Source organism: Solanum stenotomum, chromosome 10 (genome assembly GCF_019186545.1).
Source record: "Solanum stenotomum isolate F172 chromosome 10, ASM1918654v1, whole genome shotgun sequence".
Lineage (NCBI taxonomy): Eukaryota > Viridiplantae > Streptophyta > Magnoliopsida > Solanales > Solanaceae > Solanum > Solanum stenotomum.
Window position 1 is genome coordinate 11,570,864 of NC_064291.1, and position 12,187 is coordinate 11,583,050.

At 30.7% G+C, this 12,187-nt stretch overlaps 1 pseudogene; it reads left to right on the plus strand.

Moving 5' to 3' along the window:
• LOC125842730 (histidine decarboxylase-like) overlaps positions 1 to 12,187 on the plus strand; it is a 44,093-nt pseudogene that overhangs the window by 26,468 nt on the left and 5,438 nt on the right.

The following is a 12,187-nucleotide window of genomic DNA, read 5'->3' on the forward strand; positions in this document are numbered from 1 at the left end:
CCCCCCCTTTTTATTACCTGTTTCTGGAAATAATTTGACTAATTGAATATAATTGTTAGTTAAAGTAAAGTCTAAACCATTTTCCTCATGGGATCGACCCCAACCTACAAGTTGGGTTCTTTACTTGATAACGATCACTTATACTTCTGTAAGGAGGTGTAATTTGAGCGTATCATCACTACTGAGGGTGACCTGAGTGTTGATTTAGCGGGCTTTGGGAAATCGGACCCACCCGCTTATTGATGGTTCGTCGGCACTATGCACTACAGGTTTGCTTCACCCAAATCCATTACTTTTTACTATTTTTTTATGTGCATTGGGGACAAGTGCACCTATTTTTGTAGGGGGTGGGGTAAATGGATTGTGAGTGATAGGGTGAAGTCTGAGTAACCCAACTCATAATCCTCTCTTGGGGATTTCTTGCTTGTGTTCTTTCCCCCCAAGAGTCTGTTTAATTTCTGTCGAACCGACATGCGTTAGGATCGTATGTATAGAACCATCACAAAGAATGAATCATGATGGCTTATGCAAAATGATACTCGTCCAAATTTTGTGATGTGTGCTAGAGTTTGTAGGCTAAGATAAGTTAAACGTGTTGGCTCTGAGTTTGACATGATAATGAATCAACTTGATGGCATGACTTAAGCTAAAACTTGAATTGGGTAATCTAATAATCAGATAATGAAACTATGTGCCAAGAGTGTGTGAGAATAGTTGATTGTTCAAACAGTTTTTGTGCCAATCTAGAACTTGCCCGGTTAATCTTGCTAAGACAATCTACTCTAGAGACTAGGAAGTGATCATAGGGCCCTTGTTCTGATACGTCCACAAATTGCCTTGGAAATGAGCACCTCGACTTAGGCCAAAAAGCCTAAGTTGAGGGTGGCTAATGTAAAAAGTAACTTCAATCTTGGCCCTGATCTGACATCGTGTATTGTGCACCTCAACCAATGGAAAATCCATAAGTTGAGGGTGGCTACGAAAGAGGAAACCGAAAGAAAAATGGGTATGAAAAGAGTTTGATGTTGAAAAAGAGAAAAAGAAAAAGAGAGGAAAGGATGTGACTTGTTGAAAGCTAAAGAAAAGAATAAAACGCAAGAAAAAAGATGAAAGTGAAAAATAAAGAGCTACAAAGTCTAAAGTCACATCCATGGTTGAAGAAAATCAAGGGAAAGAAGGTAAAATGGTAGGATGTCAAAAATAGGGTAAAAAGTGGTTGAAAGCTTAGTGTAATGTCAAGGAGGGTAGAAAGACACTACGAAGTATCCAAATGTACCACACCTGACCCTGAGCCTACGTTACAAGCAAAGAAAGTCCTATAGTGATCCTAGAATCTAGTTTGGAGAGTCTAAGCAGTGAAAATAAGGGCAAGCCTATGGCATTGAGCACTAACTATACTTGAAGTTACTTTTGAGTGTGAGTGTTAAATGAATCTTTGTACTCAAATTCATATTCATTGTATGAAAAAGGGATTTTGTTTGAAGTAAGGGCACTAGTTACACTGTCGGAAAGTTGGTACCTTTGTGATAGTGAAACAGTGTATGTTGTGTGTTGGTTGGTCGATCTTTGTCATATTTTGATCCGCATGAATTAGCTTGTCGAGTCTAAGAGAATAGATTTTGCACCCGAAAAAGAGAGTTGGGATAGAGAGCCATGTGATTGCTTGTGCTTAAATTGCTTGCTTTTATACAAGCACTACAACAAACATGATATTTAGCTACGAAATTATTAGGTACGACACATAATTCGTCACTAATTATTTACTTTTTGTGACAAAAATTACATTTCGTATTAAAATGTATGAACCACACACTTTTAATGACGAAAAAGAAAATTTTGTAGCAAAATTTCGTCCAGTTGAGTTTCCCACCAAAATATATTTTGCCGCCATTTATTAAGTACCATTTGCAACAAATTTTAATTTATCAGTGACAAATTATTTTGTCACTAATTATGTATCTAATTTGTGACAAACTTTTATTTGTCTTAAAATGAGTTACAATTTTGGACACAAAAAGTCTTTGTCACAAATTTTTTTTGTTGAAATAGTGACAAATTAGAGTTCGTCATTAAATATTGTATGCTTTAGCCACAAAATTTTATATTTAATTGTGACCTTAGATTTTGTCACTAATACTATATGCAATCAGTGATGATACTTTTATTGTCTCTAATCAATGTGTGATGTAGTGACAACATAGTTTTGTCTTTAAATATGCAATGTTTAAATAACGACGACTTAAAATTTGTAGCTAAATAATTTAACTATTTGTGACGAAAAACAATTCATAGCTAAATATAATAATTTTTGACTACGCTTGTTTATGATTACATGTGACAAATGAAGAATAATAATTTCATAGTTANTATTTAAAATTTACAATATTGATAATATTTGTGTGTATTTGTTTTACCCTTAATGGATCATTTACTACATACAATTACATCTATAGATCTTATCTTAGAAAAGATTTACTACCACACAAATATAAATAACCTATTTTAGATTAAAAGTTTTAAATTAATTTAATCAACACCACTTAAAAATTTACAATGTTATAATATTTATATATAACTTATTTATATTTTTAAAAAAATCTAAAATTATATAATTAAACTGCTTAAAATTAAAAAATAACTTCATGAACAAATATTGGGTCCATGCAAAGCATGTTGTTTTACCACTAGTAGTATATAAGACTCTATGAGCACACATGTCATGGTCGACATGTGTGTTTTGTGGAATTTCAATTAAATTGAAGGTTATTTTTTTGATTTGACTATGAAAGTATTAAAATGAATTTCTAATAATTTATATATTTTAAAACTACGTAAAAGCTATTATAAATCACAATAATTTATAATCACAATAATTTTAAAAATTAAATAAAAAACTCAGGGTCAAATAAAAATTGAATTTGACTTCAAAATTCTATCCATGCCACATATGTTGGGACAAATAGAGTAAAGAAAATTCTAATAATTAAAAACACATTTTAAAGAAAATTCCAATAATTAAAAACACATTTGACTTTCCAAATTCTATCCTTCAAAGTGCTTAAGCAGACATGTTGACCTGTTGTCTACTTGAGCACTTGATATAGGTGTCTGTGCTTGCACAGACCCAATATCTGATTTTTTTAATCTTAATTAATGTGACATTGATAGAATTTAAAAAATCAATTAAATTTAATATGATGTTTAGATATTTCAAGTTGTTAATTAGTGAGATTTATAGTACCTTTTACATAATTTTCAAAAAGTATATGTTATTACCCTTGTCCAATTTATGTGATACTGATAAAAATATTATAATCAATTTAATCTTTTATTTCTCTTTTAATTTTTAATAATTGTGATTGTTGCTACTCAATTTTGACCGACCTATAACCCTTTCTGAATTGCTATTTGATTATACTGTAATTATATACTTTAACATTCGTAATTTACAAAATTATTATTATTATTATTGACATCCAATTTTCGCCTAATATTTTCAAAATTCATAACTTTTAAGTTGTTGACTCCCAATTTTGACCAACCTATAACCCTTTCGAAAGTGCTATTCGATTAAATACATATTTTCCAAACATATTTCGGGTTTAAAGTTTTTATCGATTTTGCCTAAAGTTACATATTTTAATATGCATAATTTATAAAAATTATTGCAATTATTATTAATTATTTTATTATTATTAAATTATTATATTTACTTATAATTAAACTCAAAATAATTATCATACTCAATGTTTTTAAAATTAAGTGTGTTTAATTATATGAAAATATTTTAATGTGTGTAGTATTTAATTTATTGAATAACACATCCTTAATTTTCCTCCAAAAGATTTAATTTTTAGCCTATTCTATTCTAATTCATTTCAATTCTAGCCACTCCAATTCAATTATAACCATTGTTGATTTCAATTATAGCCTACTCTTATTCCTTCCTAATAGCAACTCCAAATTCTAATTTAATCCCAACCGTCCATCCTTTAATTTAAATCTAAGATCCAATCATAATCGTTCATTCAAATGTGATTAATGGTTGAGATTGAAACCCTCTTCCTTCTTTTTTTAATACACAAAAAACCCTAAATCTTTCCTTCTTCATCTACCAAAGAGGCAGATCCACCTCTTCTCTCTATCTCCTCCTTCTTTCTTCTCCGGCGAGGAGCCAGCGAAGGCTGCCGCCTCCCTCTCCTCCGGCAAGACCGATAGCTCCAGTTGACCGGCGTAACCACAAGGGCACCTGCGGGCGAATCCGGCGACAGCAACAGCTAAATAGCAGCGCTGCTCCAGACCACCAGCAGCCCGATGAGGCAGCAGCAGCAGCTACGGTGCGCGACCAGGCAAGCGCCACCTCCGCTCCGCCCTCTCTTTCTCGCCCGCTTTTCCTCCTCTTCTCCTCTTTTCAATTCCAAAAACACCAACAACAATTCTGGACCAGCAAGGCAACAAACTCCGACGAAGTTTCGCTGTTTTGGACGTTGGGAGACAGATCTCAATAGATTTGTCCGGGTTCGTTTTTCTTGTTTAGTTTATTACTTAATTTATTTTAGTTTGACCATCGAAATTTTGATTTTATGTAGCATGCGTATGTGAGTTGATATGAATCTTATTTTTAACATGAAACTCATCCTGATTTTCTGATCTGACTACTTCTGGGTGATTTTCTCAACTCTAAAAGCATATAAAGCTTTGTTAAAATGTCATTATATTCTAATTATATTTAAGTTTGTCGTTTATTTACCGTTGTTGATTATTGAATTGATTTAGCAAATTAGGATGTAAATGGGTTGATTTGCTTAATCATATTGACTAATGATTAATTCAAGCATCTTTCCTTTAATAATTCTTTTCGCTCACTAATACACTTCTGATTTCGTATTGACTTGTTGATTGCCATTAATTGATACTTCTTCCTTTTTAGACTTAGAATCTGCTAGATTTTCACTTGTTTTGTTAAAATTAGTAGAAATCTGTTTAGAAAAGTGTGTATTGATATTGTGTGTTTAGAAAGATACATGATGGCTCTTGTTGTCTATTTTTCTTTCTTACTTTTTGCGTTGATTACATTTCTTTTGAGTCGAAGTCTATTGAAAACAACTTATCTACTCTACAGGGGTCGATGTAAGGACTTTCTACATTCTATCCCCCCATATTCCATTTAGGGGATTACACTTGCATATGTTGTTGTATATCATGATATCATAAAGTATGAAGTCATTTTTTTTTCCTTTAGATAGATTGTTGAAGGGGGAAATCAAGACTAGTGGCTAGTGAAGTGCTTTTGAAATGGTATTTTGAGAAGCAACCTCTATTTACTGTCGCGGTTCTGTTAATATTTAGTATATCTTAGTTAGATTTTCAAGTTGGATAATTTTTACTTAATATATTTTTCCTTGGGGGAATGTTGAGATATTATCTAATGAATGTCATTTTAGATGTTCTTAATTAATATATGACAGTGTAATTTTTTTATTATTATCTTGTTTCTTTTAGTATGTTGTTAATTTTAATTTGTATTAGTGTATGATGCTCATTATTAAAAAAAAAAACTACTCCATGCTCTTTAGTTTAATATATTTGTATTATTCAATAATTTTAATTTTTAAAATAAATTTTTTTAATTTATGGAGATCTAGCTTAATAAAAATTGTAAATAGTATTGCTACAAGTTTAAATGACATTAGTGACGTAACATTTTATCTTCAAAAGCTCAATTATTAGTGATGAATACATTAATTTTTTTAAGACGATAACATTTTCATCATTAAAGTATGACTTTTTGTCCCAAAAATTGCCTACTTATTTATGATATTTTTTAGTGATAATTTTATTTTGTCAGCAAAAGAATTATTTTTAGCGACGCCATGATTGTTTCAACTACAAAATTATTTAAATATAAAGTTGTCACTAATTTTTACCTTTTGGGACAACGAAAAAATTGTATGTAAAAAGTAGTTTTTAGTGACGAAATATTATTTGCTTAACTACGAAATACATAAAATATTAGTGACAAATTGCATCGTCACTAATTAAACTAAATAGTTAGTGACACATCATTTTTGTCACCTATAATAACCTATTTAGTGACAAAAATATATCTTTACCTACAAATTTTAATAATTTTTATGACGAGAGAATTTGTCTTAAATACGAAGCATTTTGGGACACAAAATATTTTCGTAGTTAATACATTTCTATTTAGTGACGAAACACTAAATTGTCTTTGTATACATTTAGTGACCCATGCTTTAGGGACGAATGACTGACAAATTATTTTTCGTCACAAAATTATTTTTGTGACGAAATGTGAGTTTCTAGTGACAAAATTATTTGTCGCTAATAATCAAATTTGTTGTAGTGAAGTGTCGTTTCGAGTCTTAGTGCGTCGCTTGAGGACAAAAAACAAATTGAAGTTGAGGGTGTTGATATACTGTGAGTTTACGGTATTTTTAATACATTTCACTTGAGAGTTGTGTGTGTCTAAGGCCTTTTTCTATTGGCTTTTATGTGTTTTAATCATGTTTTACAGGAAAGATGTTCAGGCACGGAAATAAAGAGACAACTGAAAGATGTGCAGAAAAGGGCATCTATGGAGGTGATCTATGGACCGTAGGTCTATTGACGCTCTGTAGATGGTGACCGTAGATCAGCAGGGCAAGGCATGGAAGGAGAATCAAGAAATCTGACTAAGTGTGGAACCATGGTGACGATTGACGGTCCGTAGATTGATCTACAGACCGTACTACTGAACCGTAGAATGTGATAGTGAGGGTTCCAGTAACTGAATTTTGGAGAATTCTAAGAATGGAGCTATGGAGAAGGATCAACGGACCGTAGATCGATCTATGGTCTGTACTGGTGTTCCTTCATTTGCTTCAGAGAAGCTGATTTTTGGAAGCTGAAATATTTTCCAAGTCCTGACTGATGGAAGGGACTCACGGACCGTAGATCCATTGACGGTCTGTGAATCTGTCTCGTGGATTGAAGACGCGTTCCTGAACAAACTTTCCTTATTTTGTTTTCCTTTTAAGTTAGGACTTGTTTTCTATAAATAGGGTATGTAAACATCGTTTTTGGGGTTAGACTTTATTACTTTAGTTCTACTTTGTGACTTGGAATTAATTTTTGCAAACCTAGCAATTCTTGATTTCCTAAGTTGATTTTAAAGGTTTTGGTTTTGAGATTCAAGTTGAAATTTCAGGTTTGTTATTCTCAATTACGTAAGTTTATAATTCTTTCATCCAAAACAATGAATTGTGTTCATATAATTATGGGTAACTAAACTCCACAACTAGGGTTGTGGGAACCATGAGCGATTAACAAAGTATGAATATTAAATAAGCAATATAATTCTTGAATAGTGTTTTGCATGCATTGATAATTTTTTCGTTTAAAAGTCTTTTTAACGGTGCGCAACATTAGAACTCGCCTTGTTGCTACTTGCCGGACCAAGGAGGTAATCAACAAGAAAAGAATTATCAACATAGATTTAGTGTGATACTATCTAATAGTCTAGTGTCGATTGGTGTGAAGTAATAACTAAGCCAAACATCGATGTGATGTCTAATATGAGGTAAAGGTAAGGGTTAGTAAATTATACACACGTAGCCGGATCAAGGTGCGGGGAGAAATTCTCTAGATGCCGGACCAAGGATTTAGAGATACCTAGCTTATCATTTTTCATGTAGTACACTAGTAAAGGATTGGTATTACTAGGATTACTATGTTATGAGCTTGTGGGGAACACGTATACCCTAGTTAATTCTCTCATCTTGATAACATCCAAAATTGACTTTTGTTTACTGATTACTTACTGAATTCTTACAATTTATTTCACAAATTNCCCCCCCCCCCCCCCCCCTGTAATTACTTGTTTCTGGAAGTAATTTGACTAAACGAATATAATTATTCTTTAAAGTGAAGTATAAATCATTTTTCTCGTGGGATCGACCCCAATGTACAAATTGGGTTATTTACTTGATAACGATCGCTTATGCTTCTTTAGGGAGGTGTAATTTGAGCATATCAGACACCACCAGGGCCAAGAAAGAAATTGCAATTAGCCGTGACAAAGCCTGGCTTGACAAATGGCGTTTCATCACCAGATTATATATTGGATAATTATTTAAAGACACTTGCACAAAGAGTCATATATCATCTTGGTAATATTTTACTATTCTCCTTTCATGTAAATTATTAACCAGTTCATAAATTGGCACATAACAACGTTGAATGAAAGTAAACATAGGGATTCTGTGACGAACGAATTCAATATATGGAAGGCTTATGGATGTAGTACTAATTTTTTCCCCTTGACACAGCAATAATCCTAATTTGTATTGTGAAAATTAAAGATTAATTTATGAATTCTATAATTGATCCTTTTGTCTCTTTAGGTTTTCCAGAGAACATATGTTATGATCACCACGTTGCATTAGCTCCACTTTTGCAATTTCACTTAAATAATTGTGGTGATCCTTTCACGGAAAATCCACTAGATTTTCATTCAAAAGATTTTGAAGTGGCTGTTTTGGATTGGTTTGTTAAATTATGGGAAATTGAGAAGGATGAATATTGGGGTTATGTAACTCATGGTGGCACTGAAGGAAATCTTCATGGTATTTTGATAGGGTAAGTATCTACTATCACCGTAGTAAAAATGGTTTTTAGCGGCAATAAATATGTATCTTATCAAAAAGTATTAAAGTCTTTATCTACACTAGTTAATATATTGTCATTGGATCCAATGTTGTTATAAACTTTAGAAATATTTACAAAAAATATTAATTACCTCTAAAAAACATATTTAACGGCAATCAAGTTATTACCATATCTACCATAGTTAGCATTTTCAAATTCCGAAATGGACCTACATTAATGAAATTAATGAGTCACTACATTAATGTATTCAAAGGAGGTTAATTGATACATTTTTACACAAAAACTACACTATATATGTAACCACATGCATAATATTGTGCCCAAAGTCACATCTAACCATCTACTTAAGTCTTGTGTGCTTGATTAATTGACATACATATTATCAAGATGTGTCAATTGCTAAATTAGTGGTCCCAACATGTCTGTTGAGGCATTCATATTTAAGTTTGTGCTAACACATGATTTATAATAAATTGCAAAAAGAAGATCACTAATTTAGTTCAAAAAATTCTGTACTTTATAGCTACTTTGGAATATCAAAATTTGTAGTGAATGGTGACAAATTCGTAATTTTAAGAAGTTGATATGATAGAAAGTAAAATAGAATAATGTTTTTAAAATTAACTTAATAATATTTTCCTTGTAGGCTAGAGTTACTTCCTAATGAAATCTTATACGCATCAAAAGATTCTCACTATTCAGTCTTTAAAGCTACAAGATTATACAGAATAGATATATTTGGAAATGATCAACACATCAACAAATGGAGAAATGGATTATTCTGATCTTAGAGCCAAATTGCTTCATAACAAGGACAAACCAGCAATTATAAATATTAATATTGGTAAATATTCATATTTATTTCATTCTCTTAGAGCTCTAGCATGTCCTTTTTCTTAATGGTAGGAACTACATTCAAAGGGGTTGTTGATGACATTGATGTTATTCTTCAAACACTTGAAGATTGTGGTTATTCTACAAAACATAAACTTGGATTGTTGAAACTGAACAAATGTAGTTTTCAAGGGCATAGTGGGGTTACCTATATATATTAGGATTTGATTCAATCGATTTCCTTATTAATTGAGAAGTGATAATATAGTGACGCCCAAGCTTAAGATAAAAAGTCACATATTGACAAAACATAGGAGATATATTGAGTATATATATAAGCAGGTCTTACCAACTAGTGACATATTTTGGGCAAATTACAGAAATCACATACTTTTAAGGCAAAATTACAATCTATCCCTTAAAAGTTTATAATTACAGAAATTCCTCAAACTGATACAATAATATAAGCACTAATACATTAATCTGATGTGCGAGATGCAATAATATAAGCATTGATACATTAATCTGATGCGCGAGATACATTAATCGTTAAGTAAGATACATTACATTTTATACATGATACACTAATCTGATGCGCGAAAATGAGGGATTTTGGGAATTTGTAAAACTTATAGGGGATAATGGTAATAACTAAACAAAAATGTGGGATTTTTATAATTTTTCCTATTTTAAAGTCGTGCAGACATAGGCCCATAGCAGACAATATCACTAGCAGACGGGTAAATTACAAATGGTATCAAAGCCACTCTTGTGTAATGCTTGTCAATGTGGCAAGTGGACTAGATTTCAACAGAGTTGAGGTAAATGTCGATAAGGCAGGGAAAACCGCAATACTGAGTCTAGGTAAATCCCATGAGGTAGGAAAAATCTTAGCAAGGACGTTGGGTCCATATAGGGGGTGTATGTGTACTCCACTTCAAATTAGAAGTCCCATATACACTACTAGAAAACTACAAATTACCTAGAGATTTTACTTGTGGATTATTTTCGCAGAAATTTTCTACGAATTTTCATGCGAAATTAAGAAATTCCTAAATTCTGGACTTTTGTACATGCGAAAAATATTTTCCTAGAAAAATTGATAGGTAAATTTAGCTCCATTTTCGTAAAATTATTACTTGGGGAATTATTTGGGGTAAATAATTTGCAAGTACCATTTTCATAGGTAAATTCGCAAGTAATGAAAAAAAAATAATTTTTAAATTTTTTTGAAAGAAAATTCCCAAATAAACTTATTTGCCGATCTAGTTAGAAATAATTATGTAAAAAATTATTTAGAAATAATTTTATATGTGGTATTACTTGGGAATTTATGTTCTACGAATTTTGTTGGGAATTTATTTCTTGAGGATTTACTTGGGATATTTTTACTTGTAGAATTACATGGGGATTTTCTTATTGTGAATTTGATTGGAGATTTTTTGAGGAATGCATACTTGATCTTTTTTAAATATAATTTAACTGGATTTTTTTTTTGAATCTAAGAACTTGTTTTATTTGAAAACTTCGAGGAATATTTTCTTTAAAATATATTTAACCAAATAAAAAAATACAACAATATAAAAAATATTAATGACATTAGAATGAATTTTATTGTTAAATATTTACTCTACTTGTAGATTAAATAAATTATTATACAAGAATATCAATCTAATACGGTGTTGGAACATTACTACAAATGTCATTTCAATATTTTAAACTTATCACAAAAAACTAATGATGTGGTTATTTTTTCCAATAGAAAGAATTAAAATTGTATGACTAGTTATTTACCCAATAGAAAAATAACTATCATAAATGTAATTAATTTTGAATTAATATTATTTATATTAAATTGTGTATTATTGAATAAGTCAAGCATTATATTAAAGTATAGAAAAATTGGATGATATACATTATTAATGTGAAGTTTAATTACCCTTCATTGATAAAATTGTATTAAATGAAAAATAAATAAACTTTAATTGTATATCCAATTGATAGTTTTTATAAGCATTAAAAATGACATAATTTCTCTATATATAGTAAGTTATTAAATGATATTTATTTTCAAATATATAATTAAGTATGTTAAAATGTAATTATTAAAATTAAAAATACCACAAATACCTAATAGGATATACTATCAATTATTGATTATAGCTTTCTTGCACTTTAAACTTATAAATTTATTTATATTTCCAATTATTTATTTATAAAAACTTTGTAAGTATAATTTAAACTTTGTCTATGATTAATATGCTTAGTTATAGACATTATCTCATAGGCAGTGTAAGCATAAAAAATTCATGAATTTTGTGTGGTGACGATTTATTTTAAATATATAAATAATTGTCACATTTCACTGTTTAAGGGTCAAATTACATGAACTTTAGTCAATGTTTAAGATATATTTTATGTCATGACCCAGACCGTCGTGAGCGGTACCCACACTAACCTCCGGTGGGAGAACCATAACTAATAACCAACTAGCCTCAAAACTAACAATTTTAAAGATATGGAAGCAGGTTTAAATGCAGAAATTAAGTAGAGTTCCCATTATCTCCAAAAGTCTACCAACGATACTAAAACATTGCGGAAATAAATCTGTAGAACCTGAAAGTCAATGTATCAAAACATCTACGAACAACAAGTCTAAGAAAATGGGTACAACCCAAACTAA